Source organism: Nicotiana tomentosiformis, chromosome 1 (genome assembly GCF_000390325.3).
Source record: "Nicotiana tomentosiformis chromosome 1, ASM39032v3, whole genome shotgun sequence".
Lineage (NCBI taxonomy): Eukaryota > Viridiplantae > Streptophyta > Magnoliopsida > Solanales > Solanaceae > Nicotiana > Nicotiana tomentosiformis.
The window spans coordinates 135,362,827-135,384,744 of NC_090812.1; positions in this window are offsets into that span (position 1 = coordinate 135,362,827).

The following is a 21,918-nucleotide window of genomic DNA, read 5'->3' on the forward strand; positions in this document are numbered from 1 at the left end:
ATAGAAATCGCAAAAGGGGTATGTTGCTGCCATTTTGAAAGGATTAAAAAGCACCGAAGTAATGTCTAAACCCAATGATTTAAAATAAAACAAAGATAAAGGATCCCAGAACAAGGAAACACCTTTTTTATTGTCTTAATAGCTGGATCAGACTGAAGAATCCAAATCCATTTTAAACGAGACAAACATAAAAGGAGGAAAGACCGCTCAATAAATGAAATTGCCGAAAGATTTTCCTTTGAACTGTTTGAAAATTATCCAACTTGAGTTATGAGAGTAACTGGTTTTATTACGGGACAGCTCATGATATTCGTGTCATGGTATACTTGAACTTGTTCCCATATGCTATATGTACTGGAAACCATCATATTAATTAACTTCATCTATAACATTCTTCTAGCTATCATACCTTATATCTAAATACTTACCTCAGACATATCAAACATCTCTAGGGCTATACTGAAATATAAAAGTGTCACTTACGCGTTTCATAAGTGACCGTCCGTAAGGCTCACTCATAAACATGAATAACAAGTGGCTTATATGCGTAACATAGTAGACCGTCCGTATGACTCATAATATTGAGATTTGGCTATGCGTGCATCTGAGACCGTCCATAACCAACCTTCATTATGCACCTATGCATTCATAGACCGTCCATAAGGCTTCATTGTACACCTACATGCTCATAGACCATCCGTAGGATCATGTCTTATACCACTCATTTTATATCACTCATGCATACATCATTCAATCATCAATTGATAAATTCGTATTCATAAACATACAAGTTCGTGACTAACTCGTTACAATAACCAATCCTTATTCCTTAGCCACTTTGTATGTCATCCTTCGTATTCTATATTATTTAGCCATAAAGAACGTTGTAACTATTTTTTAACCGTACTTCTATCCCTATTTCACATTACGGCTCATTTATGGGGATTACATGATTGTTTCTACTTATAGCTATGTAATATTCTTAGCATGTGAGGCTACTCATTATACATATATATAAATATCCATTCATCAATACGTAACAAGAGTTGCGGGGTTTACGCTCTATCAACTTATACTCTTATTGCTAAACTTATTATATTCTATAATTTATGACTCCATAGGTAACATATATCACCTCTTAACATCACCCTCATATATAATCAACCTTATTTAACTTTAGAGCAATGCAACTACCTTCGTGGGTCTTTATCAGTTTGTAAACACAAACGTGTAAGTATTGGAAGTCATGGAATTCTTTAGGTCAAATCATTCTTATCTTCCTAGAAACTTATACATTATGCCATCTTGTTGAAGTATTTGTATATAACTATCCCTCATTATACAGACACTATATTTCTTCTGATTCGTCAGACCATTCGTACATAATGTTTAATTAACATCTAGACGTCTTGTTACATATAAAAGACAAGGACCTTTTGGAAGGCTCTATTTACTCCTTAAGAATACATGAAACTGTGATCAACACAATCCATTTCAACATTCGTATGACTATACTTGTGAACGGACCTTAATTGTCGGTATAGTACGTATACAAAGCCTTGTCCCCTTGAAGTACTTATAAGGGCAACATAACTTACGGAATCATGCCAATGAAAAGAAAGAAAGACCTTACATACCTCAAAATATCATGTCCAATCCCCAAGCTAACTTAACCTGCAACTCCTATGTCTACAAGCAATGAACAATACTTTTATCACAATACGAATGTCATAATTTATCTCATTTGAACATCACACTTTATTCTACGATAAAACGTACTACACCTCCCCTGTTTATACGACGTCCGACAAGGTATAACAACCAACAATAGCCCAAACAATATCAACAATACTCATAATATACCTTTCAAAATAGTTTAACAATCCCGACGAACGGCAAGCTCAGTTTGTGACTAAACAACTATAGTTTTAAACCTCTTCTTTCTTCTAGACTTTATCAACAACATTAACCGCCACATATTCAATTATCCTTACTAATTTTCAGCCACAATACAACATTAAAGCGACCCCATAACAGTCTGTCAAGTTCAGCAACTCAAAACATAATTTTTAGATTACTAAAACACGTTTTCAACTAGTCTTTACATTCAAATCAAGCAACACAACCAACAGTACATAATTAAGCCTCTTATCATATAAACTAGCCATGAATTCAACTTAAAAATAAGTTCACAACCAGCAAACAGTGACACAACCAAAAACGACATACTACTCTTTCGAAAATCGCAAGTTCTAGTCTTTACGATCGAACTACGACTCATAGAAGTTCAGATAAGAGAAAAGAAGCATAAACTTACCTTGTACTGATTAGAACACATGAAACCTAGTCCATCTACATCCAAACCAGTCCCCCAACGTAGCTACAAGAAAGAGAATGGGAAACTAGCAAGCTGTCCAGGTTTTTCGGCACTAGAATCACTTCATATCACTCGAAATCACCTAGGGTTTGTGTGGGATTTTTGGGGGAGGCGTTGCAGGGGTTTAATCTAATGTACTTGACCTGAAAGATGTGGGAAATAAATGGGTTAATTAAGCCCTTAAAAGGCCCCTTGGCTGCCCCTTTGTGTGGATTTATTTGGTCCCTTCATTTAAATAAATAGGTGACACACCTACTTGTCACCTACCAGTCCGTGCAGTCTTGTGAAAATACAAATATCTCTCTATTATGATGTCATATTGACAAACAGTTTAATGTTTTAGAGACTAAACTTGTAGATCTTTGATTTGGTAGGTAGATTATCCCGTAATTCCTAGTATATTGGGAGAAAAGCTTAGCTACTTTTGACCTAATGTTCAACACATTTATGAATGTAACTTGTGATGACATTTGGCAACTTTTGTTCCACAACTCGCTTGACTTCAAAACATAATACACGACTATCATACGACTAAAATAACTCATAACATAACCTCCTTATAATGTTAAGAACCTTAGTCTCACCCCTTTGATTCGTTTAACTTCTAAACCTTCCAACCCTCTTGGTACTTTCTTTTCATGATCTTAAATATTTGTATCTCCATGGTAACATGGCTAACTTACTTCATGTACTTCCAAAGATGATTTGATTTTCGAGCTTACACAAATTGACTTACGATCTACTTTTGCGTACGAAAATATGAGGTTTAACATGCGGCGTGCAACCCGATCCCATAATAATAGATAAAGCCTATAAGGCCTGTTACGGAGTGATGCCTCATCCATAATAATAATATATATAAAGCCAAGAAGGCCTGCTGCGGCATGCAGCTCGATCCACAACATCACTCACAACACGACTCTCGGGCCCCAACTCAATCATCAATCTTTTTAGTCTCTCAGGCTGACAAATCTCATGCCAATCAGCCCCAAACAATGATAACATTATGTAACAATAAATAACAATCGATACTGAGATTTGATATGCAGATGATGAATGTGATTGAGTATATAATTACAATTTAAGCAAATAATTCAATAGCAAAAATGACCTCTGTGGGTCCCAACAGAATAAGCATATAGCCTAAATATGATTTATAACATGGATTGCAGCTCAATTACTCTAACACGTAGGGATTGCATGAATAGAAACAATGTTTGATAACTACAAGGTACCACAGAATCAACCGAGTCACAATTACCATTGTGCAAGATCACATGCCCATCACCTAGCATGTGCGTCACCTCAATACCACACCGTAACACGTATTTTAGGAATTCTTACCCTCAGTACCAAGTTTAGAAGTGTTACTTACCTCAAATCGCGCAAATCACTACTCTAAAAAGCCCTTGCCTTGTGAATCAGCCTCCGAACGACTCGAATCTAGCCATAAGCAACTTAATACAATCAATACAAGCTATAGGAATCGATTCCATATAATAAAGCTAAGTTCTTTAACCAAAGTCAAAAAGTCAACCCCAAAGTCAAGCCCAAATCCACATCTCGGAATGCGACAAAATTTACAAAATCCGAACACCCATTCAACAACGAGTCCAACCATACCAAAATCATCCAATTCCGACCTCAAATCGCCTTTCAAATCCTCAATATTTGCTAATGGAGTTTCCCCAAATATTCCCCAATTTTTCCAACCCAAAACACTAATTAAATGATAAAAACAAAGATGGATTCATGTATATTAATCAAATCTGAGTTAAAATCACTTACCCCAACCAACTCCTTGAAAATCTCTCCAAATATCGCCTCAATCCGAGCTCCCAAAATCCAAATGTGAAATAATACTCTAACCCTCATTTTTGAAATTAATTTGTCTGCTCAGTTGTTCCTCTTTGCGATCACGAAGAACAAAAGAATGCTGACCTCAAAAATACTCTTCGCGAACGCGGTGAATAATTCCCCCAAAGGTACGCGATCGCAGGCACACACATGCGACCGCATAGAACAACGCATCTGGCATCCCAGGTCTCCACTTTCTTCTTCGCGAAAGCGGCACCTCTCATGCATTCGCGTAGCACTATCTCCCCAAGCTTCGCGATCGAAGACTAATCCTCGCGAATGCGTAGAACAATTTAATAAGTCACCCAAACAACCCTTCGCGATCGTGGACCTTCACTCGCGATCACGTATAAGCAAACCATCAACAGACATAACAACAGTCCAACAAGTCCAAAAATGAGCCGAACATGATCCGAATCATACCCGAGGCCCGCGGGACCCCATCCAAACATACCAACATATCCTAAAACTTGTACGAACTTAGTTGAAGCCTCAAATCACATAAAGCAACATCGAAAATACGAATCATACCCCAACTCAAGCCTAATGAACTATTAAACTTCTAACTTCTATAACCAATGCCAAAACCCACCAAATCAACTCCGATTGACCTCAAATTTTGCACACAATTCATAAATAACACAACAAACATATTCTAACTTCCGTAATAAAAATCTAAGCCTGGTAATGATAAAGTCAACTTTGGGTCAAACTTCTCAACTTTCGAAACCTTCAACTTACCAACTTTCGCTGATTCAAGCCAAAATGACCTACGAACCTCCAAATCAAAACCCATATGTACTCCTAAGTCCAAAATCACCATTGAAGCTATCGAAACCATCGAAACTCCATTCCAGAGTCATTTACTCATAATCAACATCCGGTGAACTCTTTCAACTTAGGCTTCCAACCTTGGGATTAAGTGTCCCAATTTATTTTGAAATATCCCCAGAATCAAACTAACCACCCCGACAAGTCACATAGTAGAAAACGAGCATAGAATATGCAATAATTGGAAAATATGGCTACAATATTAAAAACAATCGGCCGGGTCGTTACAACAACTCCAAAAGATAATTTTCCCTTGCCAAATATCCACATCCTCATTGATAGCTGTGCCAAACATGAGATAGAAAATTTTCCAACACCGTGCACAAGGACAACAAATAAAGGGAATGCGGATGGGTGTTCAACATAATAACATGAATTGAACTAACTCAATTTAGCAACAATATCAGAAATGCCTAACTTGGCCAATTTAGGAAATTCAAATCCTAAAACATGATTTCTAGCATGGAACATGAACTCAAGTAACCATCTAAAGAGGTAACACATAGTGTATATATCTCAAAATCAAAACAAGGAAATAAGAGCAACCTTGGGTCAATTTTGGTCATAAATCATACATACGTCTGTGTATGCACTCGTCACCTCTTGTACACGTTGTCTACACATAACACAAATATGGAATTAAGCCCAATCCTAAGCGGTAATTCCCCCACATAAGGTTAGGTAAGATACTTACCTTAAAAGCCCTCAATCAATACTCTAAAAATGCTTTTCCGTTAAAGTTCACCTCCGCTCGGCTCAAATCTATCCAAAAATGACCTAATAATATCAAACAATGCAAAGAGAATTCACTTTCAATTAATAAAGTTATGATCTTTATAAAATTCTCAAAAGGTCAACAAAAGTAAATCCCGGGCTCGCTCGATCAAAACCGGAGTCAAAGGGTAGATCTTGACTAACCATAACCCTACGAGTCCAAATATGTGTTTGGTTTTCAAATCCAAGTCCAATTCGACTCTCAAATCTCAAATTTTTATCTTTCAAAACATAGTAAAAATTCCCAAAATATCCTTTCAAATCACATGATTTTGATGTTAAAATCCATAAGAAATAACAACAACAACAACAAGAACAACAACAACATACCTAGTATTATCCCACACCGTGGGGTCTGAGGAGGGTAGTGTGCACGCAAACCTTACCCCTACCTTGTGATGATAGAGAGGCTATTTCCAATAGACCCTCGGCTTAGGAAAGCATAAGAACCACATTAATGAAAATATAGACAAGAAGCGACAGTACCAAAAAGCCATATAAAAGCAGAATAAAAACAACAAGACAGTAAGGTGATCAACAATGAAAGAAAAGAACGGTAAGGCATAGAAACCTACTACCAACAGAAAGCGAGATTGCGTGCCAATACTACTGTTATGAACACTCTAGACTACCTACTCTACTACCCTAATCTTCGACCTCCATACCTTTCTATCAAGGGTCATGTCCTCGATTAGCTGAAGTTGTGCCATATCTTGCCTAATCACCTCTCCCCACCTCTTCTTTGGCCTACCTCTATCTCTCCGTAGGCCCTCCAATGTCAACCTCTCACACCTCCTCACCGGTGTGTCTGTGTTCCTCCTCCTCACATGACCAAACCACCTGAGCCGCTCTTCCCGTAACTTGTCCTCAATAGGGGCCACACACACCTTGTCGTGATAACCTCATTTCTGATCCTATCTAACCTGGTGTGCCCGCACTTCAGTCTCAACATCCTCATCTCTACTACCTTCATCTTCTGGACATGAACGATCTTGACTGGCCAATACTCAGCCCCATACAACATCGTTGGTCTGACCACCACTCTGTAGAACTTAACCTTAAGTTTTGGTGGCACCTTCTTGTCACACAAAACACCTGAAACGAGTCTCCATTTCATCCATCCAGCCCCAATACGATGTGTGACATCTTCATCAATCTCCCTATCCCCCCTGAATAATAGACCCAAGGTACTTCAAACTTCTTCTCCTAGGGATGACCTGCGAGTCCAGCCTCACCTCCCCTTCCCCTCCTTGAGTCTTGCCACTGAAATTACACTCTAAGTATTCTGTCCTGGCCATGCTCAACTTGAAACCTTTAGATTCCAGGGTCTGCCTCCATACCTCTAATTTCACGTTCACACTGTCTCGCATCTCGTCAATCAATACAATATCATCTGCAAATAGCATGCACCACGGCACCTCCCCTTGGATGTGGCATGTCAATACGTCCATCACCAGAGCAAACAAAAAAGGGCTGAGTGCCGACCCCTGATGCAACCCTATCATAACCGAAAAATGGTCTGAGTCCCCACCCACCGTCCTCACTCGGGTCTTTACTCCATCATACATGTTTTAATCAACCTAACATATGCACCAGGTACACCTCTAGCCTCCAAACATCTCAACGAAACCTCCCTCGAAACTTTATCGTACACCTTTTCTAAGTCTATGAACACCATATGCAAGTCCTTCTTTCTCTCCCTATACTGATCCATCAATCTCCTAACAAGGTAGATGGATTCTGTAGTCGAACGCCCCGACATAAACCCAAACTGGTTCTCGAAAATAGATACACTCCTCCTCATCCTTAGCTATACCACTCTCTCCCAGACTTTCATAGTATGGCTAAGCAGCTTGATACTCTGATAGTTATTGCAATTTTGGATATCACCCTTGTTCTTGTATACAGGAACCATCGTGCTCCACCTCCACTCTTCAGGCATATTCTTCGTTCTAAAAATGGCATTAAATAACCTAGTGAGCCACTCCAAGCCTGCCTTGCCCGTACTCTTCCAAAACTCTACCGGAATTTCATAAGAAATCAACTTAAAATTCATAAGAAATCAACTTAAAATATTGATATTGAGTCAAAATCACTTACCCAATAGTTAGATGTGAAAATCCCCTCCAAATATTGCCTCTCACCAACTCTAGGGCTCAAGATGTGATAAAATGAGACCATGTCCCGAACCCATCTCTTAGCACACTACATCCACAATGAATAACAGACCGAAATCACTCCAAGATTTCCATATACACATAACGTGTAATACCTCATGCATCCAAAAATTTTCTTACTCGAGTCATCCTCAAAATCAACATCTTCAAGTCATAACAGATCCACAAACATGACGCAAGCTAAAACTAATGTAGCACATAACCATGCAACCTGATCGTCGATAGTAGACTCCCCCACTTGTCTCAAATCCATAGAACACAACATCCGATAACCCACAATACCTTTACTCCATTACTGCCATGATCTTGTATTGTAATTCAACTGAATCCTTCATAACTCATGTTAGCAAAAATCATAAAATACCTCAAATATTCTGCAAAGTGCATAACCATCCCTGTGACATCGCGTAAAATTCTTCAAGCGACCCAAACTCAAATTTGCAACACATGCAGCCCACCGGTAGACTACCCTCATATGATAACCCACCTACTCAGCCTCAAACTGGCATCTCTCGATGACCTCATCCTAGTTGCAACCACTATGCAATTGTTAAATCCTCCCAAGTCTGAACTCATCATCGACACATTAGAATCTACTTTGTTCCATACTTGAACAACAGTAAAGATTCCTAACACACTCATATATCAAGACTGTATAACATATAAGGTTAGAAATCAATTATCCATCATCCTTTCACAACCCAAGCAAAATTCTTCTAGTCATATCCAACAACCTAAGCACATTCCTCGGTCACATGATACACATCATATAGCTATCGAACCACTCACTAAGACATTGATCCCACTCATAGGGACACAACCAGACTTATAAGTCCAAAAGCACATACTCACACCACGAAAAACCATCGAGCCTAAGTTGCAATGTAAGTTTGGCCTCAAGTCCTTTAGACTGGCCTATAACCACAACAACGAGAACACATCTCGCATCACATGCATGGAATCACAAGCTGTCAATGCACAACTGATACTGAATTCTCAACATATCATACGAGTGAGTGGAAGGGATTCAAAGAGATACGCATCAAGCCGAATCAATGCCTCAAGATAAGTAAAGAAAATGGGAAGTTTTCCTACATGCCATGTAGCCTCCCAAATAAAGTTATGGACGTCATCATACCGATCCACAAGACTCTACTAGACACTTGGTCATGACTTGTAGAACCTATGAACGTAGAGCTCTAATACAAACTTGTCACGATCCAAATTTCACTAGTCGTGATGGCACCTAACCTAACCCGCTAGGTAAGCCGAACAACAATTACACAATTTTAATGAAGATAAATAAGAATTCATTAAGTGAAATAACCGAACTTCTATACATTAACCCATAGATTGGCAGTATAAGTCACGAGCCACTAAGACTTATATTTACAAAAGCTGGTATGAAATAATATAACATATGTTTAGAATGTACATAAATAGAATTTGAATCTATTACTAACATGGGCAAATGGTAGCTAAATACGGAAGGCAAGTACATCCTCAATGCTAGCTCCCGCCATACACAGCAACAACAACTCCATGATTTGCACGCAAGGTGCAGAAGTGTATTATGAGTACAACCGACCCCACGTACTCAATAAGTAACAAACCTAAACTCAGGTTGAAAGGAGTGATGAGCTCGGAGGATGGTCAGAGTCAAACACCAATAGCCAATAATAACTCATAACAACATAATGAGTACAGTAAAAGAAATAACTCAAAAGATAATAAGCTCGGTTCATTCACTGTTACGGTAGTAGGCATGCTTTTTAAGTATAACAGTCCAAGTCCAGATCTTACCACTAAAATCAATTAAACATGAGTTTAATAAAAGAAATATATTTTTCCCATTTCACAACATCAGATAAAACTCTTTGTCAACCAATTAGCATGAGGAAAATGCATCTCTATGCCTATATATCAATATAAATGGCAAGTCATCAAATGTCATATTACCATCTAGCATGAGGAAAATACATGTCAAATATATATGTCAAGTCATCAAATTTCATATTACTGTTAAGCATGAGAATAATACATCTTTATGTCTACATGTCAAAGGTTACTTAGACCTTATCTTAGCTGTTTTAATCAAGCACACTCGCTCTCAGCACTCTCAAGGTGCCTGTCTCAAATGCCCACTACATCACATACGCAATCACTCAGTACTGTACGGGTTCCAGGCTCAAAAGCCCCTCACCGAAGCACGTGTATATATCACTGTGCCTGCACGCACTACTGGCATGTCAGACTCCGGAGGGGCGGATACTACCGAATAGCTAATCATAAACCAATATGGCCTGTTGTGGCGTGCAATCCAATTCAAATAATAATAAAGTCAATATGACTTGTTGCGGCGTGCAACCTGATCCAAATAACACTAAAGCCAATATGGCATGTTTCAGCATGCAATTCGATCCAAATAACACTCTCAACATAGCTCTAAGGCCTACCTCAATCATCAATCTCTCAAGTCTCAAGGCTTCACAATCTCTTATCACTCAGCCCAAACAGTATCACATATGGAAAACAACAACATCATGATATAACAATGAATTAAGTACAGAGACTGAGATATGGTATGAAAATAAAGAATGTTGACTGGGTGTATAACTACAGTTAAGGCAAATATCTCAAAACAACAGAAATAGCCCCATTATGTCTGAACCAATTAATCACATACCTAAACATGATTTCAAACATGAACCATAGCTTAGATAATCAAACAAGTAGAGAAAACATGGATAAAACAAGGTGTGATAGCATAACAAGTCCGATAATAATCTAAAGTCCACTCAGATCATGAATACTCTGGTGCACGCACACACACCCTTCATCTAGCATGCGTCACCCCAACACATAACAAATAACATAGTCCCCAGTGACAATTACCCTTAAATCCATGTTTAGATATGTTACTTACCTCGAACAAGCCAAATCAAATACCGAGCAAGCCAAACAATACTCTAGAAATGCCATCCTGCGTGAATCAACCTTCAAACAGCTCAAAATTATCCAAAAGAAACTCAAAAAATCAAAATAATGCCATAGTAAATAAATCCAAGCGAAAAAGATCAAATCTTTAATCAAATACACAAAGTCAACCGGGCCCGCACCCCGGAACCAAACAAAACTCACAAATTACTAAAACCCATTTGAATACTAGTCTAACCATTTAAGTTTCATCCAAATACGACCTCAATTTCATATTCAAAACCCCAAAATCCATCCTCTTAAGTTCAAGTAAAAAACACCCAATATCTTCTCTTCACTCCTTGATTTAGGTGTAATAATCCATAAAAAACAAAATATATAATCAAAACAACAATAACATTACTTACCCTTATGATTGGGTGTTTAGTTCCTCCAAAATCGCTTTACTTGTGCTCCAAGAACACAAAAAGTGAAGAAAATGAACTCAAAATCCCGAAATTGGATGTTTTAAAGCCCTGCCAGACGTCCTTCTTCGTGATCACGGTCAACAACCATGCGATCGCGATTCCAGAAGTATCCAGCATAATTTAACCCCCCGCGATCGCGGCCATGAAGCTCCGCGGTTGATAGTAGGCTATAATATCGTGTTTTAGTCGCTTATTATACTTTAATTTACTACACTTTAATTGAGCCAATGATATGCTTTTACCCACCAAATTGTTATGTATCGTAGTTAATCCCGTTGAGCCTGTCATCCTGTTTCTTTGGTAACCACATTACAAGCCTTACCAATTTGATTTGAATTAACCATCTATTTGAACTATTTACCTCTCGTGAGTACTTGAAATTGTATGAACTTTGTAAAAGTTGAAGTGGGGTGATTAGGTTGGTTTTTGAGTGGAGCTAATGAAATAAGGATAAATGTGCACTGTTTTGAAAAAGTAAGAGCCACTTAAATTGAAAGAGAAAGAAAAAATAATTGTAATGTTGTGAAAATTATTCATTGATAAGTGGTGACTCTTGCTGTAATTATGCTTAAATAAGTGGGAGTTAATGTATAATTATGTTACGGTGGAGTATGGTTTGACATAAGTATGGGGTTTTGAATGTTAAATTGTATGTATTAAAGTGATTAGGGAGGTATAGTCACTCTTATATCTAAATGTATCCTACCCGTCCCATAGCGTACATTACAATCAATTAAAGTCCTATTTGATCCTTGACTAAATGAGCTCGATTAGTTGAGTAGTACACTACGGGCAAGCCTATGGTTCATTTTTTGTGGCATATGGATATTATTTCTGAGAGTAAGTGAATTCTTTCTATATTAAGTTCCTGATTGTTGTTAAATTTGATGGTGTATAGAACTACTCTCTATTGTTGTGAGGGCACTTGATTCATAAAAGAAAGGTAATGTCGTTGACCTATGTGTTAGAGTAAGTTAGCGGGCTATAAATAATGCGTGGTGCTTTTGAGTCAAATCTTAAGGCGAGGATGTTACCCTATTATGCTTAGTCTATTTTAAATATTCTTGGTTTAACGAGTTAGGGGAGTTGCTAAATAAGGTCATGTCTATATAAAGTGTGGTTTGATTGCTCGAGGACGAGCAATGGTTTAAGTGTGGGGTATTGATGGTAGGCTATAATCTCGTATTTTAGTCTCTTATTACACTTCAATTTACTGCACTTTAATTGAGCTTGAGCTTTAATCGATAGTATTTTGCACTTGTGTGTTTTATGCCTTGTAGGAGTGATTCCGAGTGATGTAGATGTTATGGAGCTAATGTGAGTGATTTGGATCTTTGAAGTCTGAGTAAAAGCCAAAGAGATTAAGCCAGGATTGTGTTCGGGGGTCTAGGACTACATCTGGATATCAAAAATCAAGGAAAAAGCTGGACTCTGAGAAACTTCCACAGTCGTGGCACGTAGGGCGGCGCGTGGAGCTCCGCAGCTGCCAAATTTTCCTGAAGCCTGTCAGAACAAGCTCTTTGAAGTTTCCCATAACTGCCCCTCGTGGCGCGTCGCCCCATGCGGCGCACCTCTGCAATTCTTACAGAGTTATTATCCCAGTTCGCGCATGAAAAGATGTTTTCGTCTGGGTCTGACTCTACTTAGTATAAATACATGTAAAAATGTTATTTTAAGGACTTTTGACACATATTAGACCGGAGGAAGCCAAAGAGGAGGTGGAGAAGCCAAAGCTCAAGGATTTCATCATTCAATCCTCACTCATGATAAGAGCTTAGATCATTTTATGTTTTCCTTTAACTTAAACATTGTTATGATGAATTACTCCATATCCATGGAGTAGTTTTCTTTAGGGTTTGATGGATTCGGTGTATCGATAATTGTTTGTGGATAATTAACTCTAGTTTTTATGTATTGACTCATTTTGGATGTTTTAACTGTTGCATTTATATTCATTTGTTCGTGTAATCGAGAGATGCATTGTAACGACCCGACCGATCGTTTCGAGAGTTATAGCTCCGTTTTCCTCATTTCTACTTCCTTTATGCTTTTAAACTATATTATGATATACTGGGGTTAGTTGGTTCGGTCTGGAGTGGTTTCGGAGTGGATTGAGACATTTAGTCTCATATTTAGAAGTTTAAGTTGGAAAAGTCAACCGGATGTTGACCTATGTGTAAACGATCTTGGATTTGAATTTTTAAGGTTCCGTTAGCTCCGTTAGGTGATTTTGGACTTAGGGGTGCGTCCGGAATGTGATTTGGAGGTCCGTAGTGGAATTAGGCTTGAATTGGCGAAAGTTGGAAATTTCACGATTTTCGGTCGGCAATGGAAAATTTGATATCCGGGTTGGAATGGAATTCCGGAAGTTGGAGTAGGTTTGTGGTGTCATTTGTGACGTGTGTATAAAAGTTGAGGTCATTCAGACGTGTTTTGGTAGGTTTCGACGTTGTTTGTGGAATTTGAAAGATTACTTAGGCTTGAATCCTAGGGTAATTTTGTGTTTTGATGTTGCTTTGAGTGATTCGAAGGTTCGACTAAGTTTGTATGTTGATATATGACTTGTTGGTATTTTTGGTTGAGGTCCCGAGGGCCTCGGGTGTGTTTCGGATGGTCGACAAATTGGTATTTGAGAGTTGCTGGTGTGAATTCTGCTGATGTTTCCGCACCTACGGAATGAGAGTCGCAGGTGCGAGGCCGCAGGTGCACTTGGGAAGCCTGCAGGTGCGAGACCTGTGGCGCAGATGCAGAGAAGAGGATGTTAGTCAGTTCTGCAGAAGCGGAGTGTGAGCGCGCAGGTGCGAGACTTGGAGCTAGATGCGAAAAATGGGAGGTCAAGGCTGGAGCGAAAGTGTGAAGGATTGGCCGCACCTGCGAGCCCACAGGTGCGAAGCCTGGGCGTAGGTGCGGAGGCTAAGTAATTAAGTGAGTTTCGCAGGTACGGTCCCGCAGGCGCAAAGAATAGGCCGCATGTGCGAAAAGCCTGGGCAGAAGGTATATATTGCACACTTCGCGAATTTTGGTTCATTTCTCACCATTTTTAGTCGGTTTCGAAGCTTTTGGGAGTGATTTGAAGAGGGATTCAAGGGTGTTTTCATTGAGGTAAGTTGCTTGAGCCCTAATACTCATGTTTATGGTGATTTTTCGTTGTTTAGTCATGTAATTAGTGGAAATTAAGGGTGAAAATGAAGGGTTAGGGCTTGGGATTTTGGAGAGTTTAATTTAAGGATTTGATAAATTTCGTATATATGGACTCATGAGTGAATGGGCTTTCAAGTTTTGTAACTTTATCGGATATCGAGACGTGGGCCTGGGGGACGAGTTTGAGTCAATTTTGGGTTTTTGGTCTAAACTGGTAGTTTTCTTGTGGAATTCATTCCTTTAGCATAATTTGATGATATTGTACTGATTGTGAATAGATTCGGAGCGTTTGGAGGCCAAATCAAGGGGCAAGAGCATCACGGAGTAGGGATTTGATCGGTTTGAGGTAAGTAACAATTGTAAATCTAGTCTTGAGGGTATGAAACCCCGAATTTTATATCATTTTACTATTTTGAGGTGACGCACATGCTAGGTGACGGGCGTGTGGGCATGCACCGTTGGGGATTGTGACTTGGTCCGTCCCGTAGCAACTGTAATGTTGCATATTTTGTTGAAACTATATGATACTTATGTGTTTTAGAAAGAGTTTCTGTAAATTGGGCTGAATGCCATGTTTGGGCCTTGTGCCAACACTGTTTGGACCCTTAGGGGCCTTTTTCTTACTATCCTCTCACTGTTTTCGATTGAAAATCTATATTTAGTCATGGTTATACCTATTTACTGCATAACTCAGTTTTATTACTCTGTTTGATGCATATAAATGTTATTTTGGGCTGAGTACCCTGGTTTTACTGAGAGCCCGAGTGGCCTGAGAGGTTTATGACTGAGTGAGGTCGAGGGGCTGATTTGTGAGGATATTTATAGGATCGGGCTGCACCCTGCATCATGTTTGATATAGGCCAAAGGCCTGAGTGATTTATGCCATGATTTGGCTTGATATAGCGCTTGGGCTAAAGGAGCCCCTCCGGAGTCTGTACACACCCACAGTGAGCGCAGGTGCCTACTGAGTGATTGTGAGGTATGCCCAAGAGGCATGAATGATTGTGAGGTATGCCCGAGAGGCTGTATACGAGTGATTGTGAGGTTTGCCTGAGGGGCTGTATACGAGAGATGTTGCCCGAGGGGCTGATTATGATTTCATCATTTTTGATCACCTTTGCATTGAGCCTTTGTTTGAAAAACTATTGAAAAATATCTTTAAATGATTTTTACTGGAACTGGGTTTAAACGAGATGATTTGATTCAAACACTGATTTTTAAAGCATGTTGTATTTTACCGAGATTTCATGATATGGACTTTATATGCTTTATTACTCGTCACTACTGCTCAATCTTTATTTACTATTGTTACTTACTGAGTTGGCGTACTTACGTTACTCCCTATACCTTGTGTGCATATCCAGGTGTAGCTGGACACGCTAGCGGCTGTTGACTATTCTAGTTGCAGATTTTCTCGAGGATAGCAAGGTAGCTGGCTGGCGATCGTAGCCCTGCTATTCTCCCTCTTATCTTCCTTGAGTTGTATTTAGCTATTTTCCAGACTATGTTAGTCTTGATATTGTCAGACAAATTGTAGTAGATGCTCATGACTAGTGACACCACGATGTCGGGCTTTTGTGTTCCGCACTTTTGTTTTGATTTGAACTCCTTTACGAAGGTTTTTATGTTAAATAGCCTTGAATGTTCTTTGAAATGAAAATATCAATTTGTTTTGGAAATGAGTCGGCTTGCCTAGTTCCATGATAGGCTCCATCACGACAGGGTTAGTTTAGGTCATGATAAATTGGTATCAGAGCATAGGTTACATAGGTCTCACGAGTCATGGCGGGTTTAGTAGAGTCTTACGCATCGGTACAGAGACGCCTGTACTTATATTCGAGAGGCTGCAAGAACCCTTAGAAAACTCCACATTATTGAATTCTTGTCATGCGAATCTGTTGATTCTAGTAACTAAACATTTGTTGTTTCATTCTCTCACAGATGGTGAGGACTCGTACTACCGGTCAGGAGGGCCAACCACCAGTACCACCAGCCAGGGCCTCGAGAGGCCGAGGCCGCGGTAGAGGCCATGGTAGGGGCAGAGGTGCAGCCCGTACCGCAGCTGGGGCAGTACCTGCAGATCTACCAGTTGCCCCAGATCAGGACCAGATTCCAGTTGTTGATGCACCAGCTCGGGCACCACCTGTGCCTATTGTGATTCCAGGCCTTCAGGAGGCCCTAGCTTAGATTTTGACAGTGTGTACCGGCCTTGTTCAGGCGGTCTCTACCTCGATGGCCGCAACCACTTCTCATGCCGGGGGAGGCACTCAGAGTCCCGTCGCTCGTACGCCGGAGTAGGTTGTTCAGGGACTTCAGACACCGGAGGCACCACCAGCCTAGCCGGTTGTAGCTGCTCAGGATTATGTAGTTCCTGCTATGCCTGAGGATGATCAGCATAGCTGGAGAGGTTTGGGAGACTCCAGTTGCCACCTTTCAGTGGCACAAAGAGAGAGGATGCTCAGGACTTCTTGGACATGTGTGAGAGGATACTCCGTACTGCTGGTATTCTAGAGACTTGTGGGGTCTCATTCACTTCTTTTCAGTTTTCTGGGGCTGCACTCAGATGGTGGGAGACTTACGAGAGGCGTAGGCCTATTGGCGCAACACCCTTTACTTGGCAGCGGTTCTCTGTGGTCTTTTTGGAGAAGTTCATGCTCAGTCCCACAGAGAGGAGCTGCACAGATAGTTTGAGAAGCTTCATCAGGGTGATATGTCTGTGACACAGTATTAGATGCAGTTCTATGAGTTGGCCCGTCATGCGATCTGGTTGGTTCCCACAGACCGAGAGAGGATCAAGAGGTTTATAGATGGCCTCGATTTTCAGCTTCGGTTGCTTATGACCAGAGAGAGGGTGTCTGGTGCTACCTTTGATGAGGTTGTCGACATTGCTCGGAAGATTGAGATGGTTCGCAGTCAGGAAAGGGTTGAGAGGGAGGCCAAGAGGACTCGTGGTCAGGGTGGATCCAGCGGTGCTCCTTTTGGGGGTCAGTTCCAGCACGATAGAGGTTGTCATTTCATACAAACTCAGCCATCTCGGCCATTTCACTGTGGTGCATCATCTGGCCATGGTTCTCACAATTCTCATCAGGGACACTCATCACTCGGTGCCCTTCCAGGTCAGAGTTTGTCCCGTGCTCTACCAGTTCAGGGCTCCTCCATGCCAGGTTCTTCTACTAGTTATCCCGGTGCTAGGGGTTCCTTTCAGTTCCCGCCACCAGTACCAGGGAGTTGTTTTGAGTGTGGGGAGTTTGGGCATATGTGGAGGCAGTGTCCTCATCGTCATGGAGGTCTATCTCAGCAGAGGAGTCAGCCTTAGACTTCAGCACCAGTTACTTCACCACCCGCCCAGTCAGCTTGGGGTGGAGGTCAGTCACCTAGGGGTCGCCCTGGGGGGGAGGGGCAGATTAGGGGGTCGCCAGACCCGTTTCTATGCCCTCCCTGCCAGACCAGATGCTGTTGCTTCATATTCTGTGATTATAGGTAGCGTCTCGGTTTGTCACAGAGATGCCTCTGTATTATTTCACCCTGGTTCCATGTATTCATATGGTTCCTCATATTTTGCCCATTTTTTGGATATGCCTCGTGAGTCTTTAGTTTCATCTGTTCATATATCTACTCCTGTAGGAGATTCTATTATTGTGGACCGCGTATATCAGTCATATGTGGTGAGTATTGGGGGTCTGGAGACTCGAGTGGATCTATTGTTGCTTAGTATGGTTGACTTTGATATGATATTGGGCATGGATTGGTTATCTCCATGTCATGTTGTTCTAGATTGTCACACTAAGACCGTGACCTTGGCGATGCCAGGATTTCCGAGGGTTGAGTGGAGCGGTTCTGTAGATTATGTACCAAGTAGGGTGATTTCATATTTGAAGGCTCAGTGTATGATTGAGAAGGGTTGACTGTGTTATTTGGCTTTTGTGAGGGATGTTAGTGCAAAGAATCCTACCATTGATTCTGTTCCGGTGGTACGTGATTTTCCGAATGTGTTTCCTGCAGACCTGTCGGGCATTCCGCCTGACAGGGATATTGACTTTAGTATTGATCTAGTGCCGGACACTCATCCCATTTCTATTCCACCATATTGTATGGCACCGGTGGAGCTGAAGAAGTTTAAGGAACAACTTTAGGAACTCCTTAATAAGGGGTTTATTCGGCCTAGTGTGTCACCTTGGGGAGCACCGATTCTATTTGTGAAGAAGAAGGATGATTCCATGAGAATGTGCATTGATTACAGGCAGTTGAACAAGGTCACAGTCAAGAACAAGTATCCTTTGCCTCGTATTGATGATTTATTTGACCAGCTTCAGGGAGTGAGGGTGTTCCCCAAGATTGATTTGAGGTCCGGTTATAACAAGTTGAAGATTCAGGATTCGGATATTCTTAAGACAGCTTTCAGGACCCGTTATGGCCATTATGAGTTCTCGGTGATGTCTTTTGGGCTGACTAATGCCCAAGTAGCATTCATGCATTTGATGACCAGTGTATTCCATCCCTATTTGGACTCATTCGTTGTTGTATTCATTGATGACATCTTGGTGTACTCTCGTAGCCAGGAGGAGCACGCTCAGCATTTGAAGATTGTATTACAGAGATTGAGGGAGGAGAAGCTTTATGCAAAGTTCTCTAACTGTGAGTTTTGGCTCGGTTCAGTGGCATTCTTGGGGCACGTGGTGTCCAGTGAGGGTATTCGGGTGGATCCGAAGAAGATAGAGGCGGTCTAGTGTTGGCCTAGACCATCCCCAGCCACGGAGATTAGGAGTTTTCTTGGTTTGGCGGGTTATTACCGTCGCTTTGTGGAGGGATTTTCATCTATTGCTTCGTCCTTGACCAAATTGACCCACAAGGGTGCTCTATTCAAGTGGTCGGACGAGTGCGAGGAGAGCTTTCAGAAGCTCAAGACTGCTTTGACCACAACTCCAGTGTTAGTTCTTCCATCATCTTCAGGTTCTTTCACCGTGTATTGTGATGCCTCGAGGATAGGCATTGGTTGTGTTCTGATGCAGGAGGGTAGGGTGATTGCCTATGCCTCGGGCCAGTTGAAGACCCATGAGAAGAACTATCCTGTCCATGATCTTGAGTTAGAAGCCATTGTTCACGCCTTGAAGATTTGACATCATTATTTGTATGGGGTTCATTGTGAGATCTATACTGATCACCGAAGTCTGCAGCATCTGTTTAAGCAGAAGGATCTTAATTTGTGTCAACGGAGATGGTTGGAGATTCTTAAGGAATATGATGTCACTATTTTGTACCATCCGGGGAAGGCCAATATAGTGGCCGATGCTTTGAGTCGTCGGGCGGAGAGTTTGGGGAGTTTAGCATATCTTCCATCAGCAGAGAGACCTTTGGCATTGGATGTTCAGGCCTTAGCGGGCCAGCTTATGAGATTGGATATTTTGGAGCCTAGTCGGGTGTTGGCTTGCGTAGTCTCCAGATCTTCTCTTTTTGACCGTATTAGGTAGCGTCAGTATGATGACCCCCCACTTACTCATTCTTCAGGACATGGTTCGGCGAGGTGATGCTAGAGATATGACTATTGGAAGTGACGATGTGTCGAGGATGCAGGGCCGGATATGTGTGCCTAATGTAGATGGGCTTCGGGAGTTGATTCTTGAGGAGGCCCACAACTCGCGGTATTCCATCCATCCGGGTGCCGCGAAGATGTACCAGGATTTGAGACAGCACTACTGGTGGAGGCGGATGAAGAAGGATATTGTTGGGTTTGTAGCTCGGTGTCTCAACTGTCAGCAGGTTAAGTATAAACATCAGAGACTGGGTGGCTTGCTTCAGAGATTAGAGATCCCAGAGTGGAAGTGGAAGCGGATCACAATGGACTTTGTAGTTGGGCTCCTAAGGACTTCGAGGAAGTTTGATGCTATTTGGGTGATTGTGGATCGGCTGACCAAGTCCACGCACTTCGTTCCTGTTGGTACTACTTATACTTCAGAGCGGTTGGCTGAGATTTATATTCGAGAGAATGTTCCTCTGCATGGTGTCCCAGTTTTCATCATTTCAGATAGGGGCATTCAGTTTACGTCGCAGTTTTGGAGGGCCGGGTAACGAGAGTTGGGTACTCAGGTTGAGTTGAGCAAAGCTTTTTCACCCTCAGACGGATGGACAGTTCGAGCGCACTATTCAGATATTGGAGGACATGTTGCGCTCTTGTTTCATTGACTTTGGGGGTTCATAGGACCAGTTTCTTCCACTCGCGGAGTTTGCATATAAGAACAGTTATCAGTCGAGTATTCAGATGACTCCATACGAGGTTTTATATGGGAGGAGGTGTAGATTTCTGGTTGGATGGTTTGAGCCGGGTGAGGCTAGGCTCTTGGGTACAAACTTGGTCCAGGATGCATTAGATAAGGTGAAATTGATTTATTCGCACGGCGTAGTCTAGGCAGAAGAGCTATGCAGAAAGGAAGGTTCGTGGTGTATCTTTCATGGTTGGGGAGAAGGTTTTGCTAAAGGTATCACCCATGAAAGGTGTTATGAGGTTTGGGAAGAGGGGCAAGTTGAGCCCCCGGTTCATTGGGCCTTTTGAGGTGCTTCAGAGGATAGGGGAGGTACCTTATAAGCTTGCCTTGCCACCCAGTTTGTCGAGTGTGCACCCAGTGTTTCATGTTTCCATGCTCTGGAAGTATATTGGAGATCCATCCCATGTTTTGGATTTCAGCACGGTTCATTTGGAGGGTGATATGACTTATGATGTGGAGCTGGTGGCTATTTTGGATTGGCAGGTTCGAAGGTTAAGGTCAAAGGACATAGCTTCAGTGACGGTGCAGTGGAGAGGGCAGCCGGTGGAGGAGGCCATGCCTATTCGGAGAGGGCAGCTGGGAGATGCGGAGTAGATATCCACGCCTATTCGAAACTCTAGGTATGTTTCTAGACCCGTTCGAGGACGAACGATTGTTTAAGAGGGGGAGGATGTATCGACCTGGTCGGTCGTTTCGAGAGTTATAGCCCCGTTTCCCCCATTTCTGCTTCCTTTGTTCTTTTAAGCTATATTATGATATACCGGGTTAGTTGGTTCGGGTCCGGAGTGGTTTCATAGTGGATTGAGACACTTAGTCTCCTATTTAAAAGTTTAAGTTAGAAAAGTCAACCGGATGTTGACCTATGTGTAAACGATCTTGGATTTGAATTTTTATGGTTCCATTAGATCCGTTAGGTGATTTTGGACTTAGGAGTGCATCCGAAATGTGATTTGGAGGTCCGTAGTGGAATTAGGCTTAAATTGGCGAAAGATGGAAATTTGGCGATATTTGGTCAGCAGTGGAAAAATTGATATCGGGGTCGGAATGGAATTATGGAAGTTGGAGTAGGTTCGTGGTGTCATTTGTGACGTGTTTGT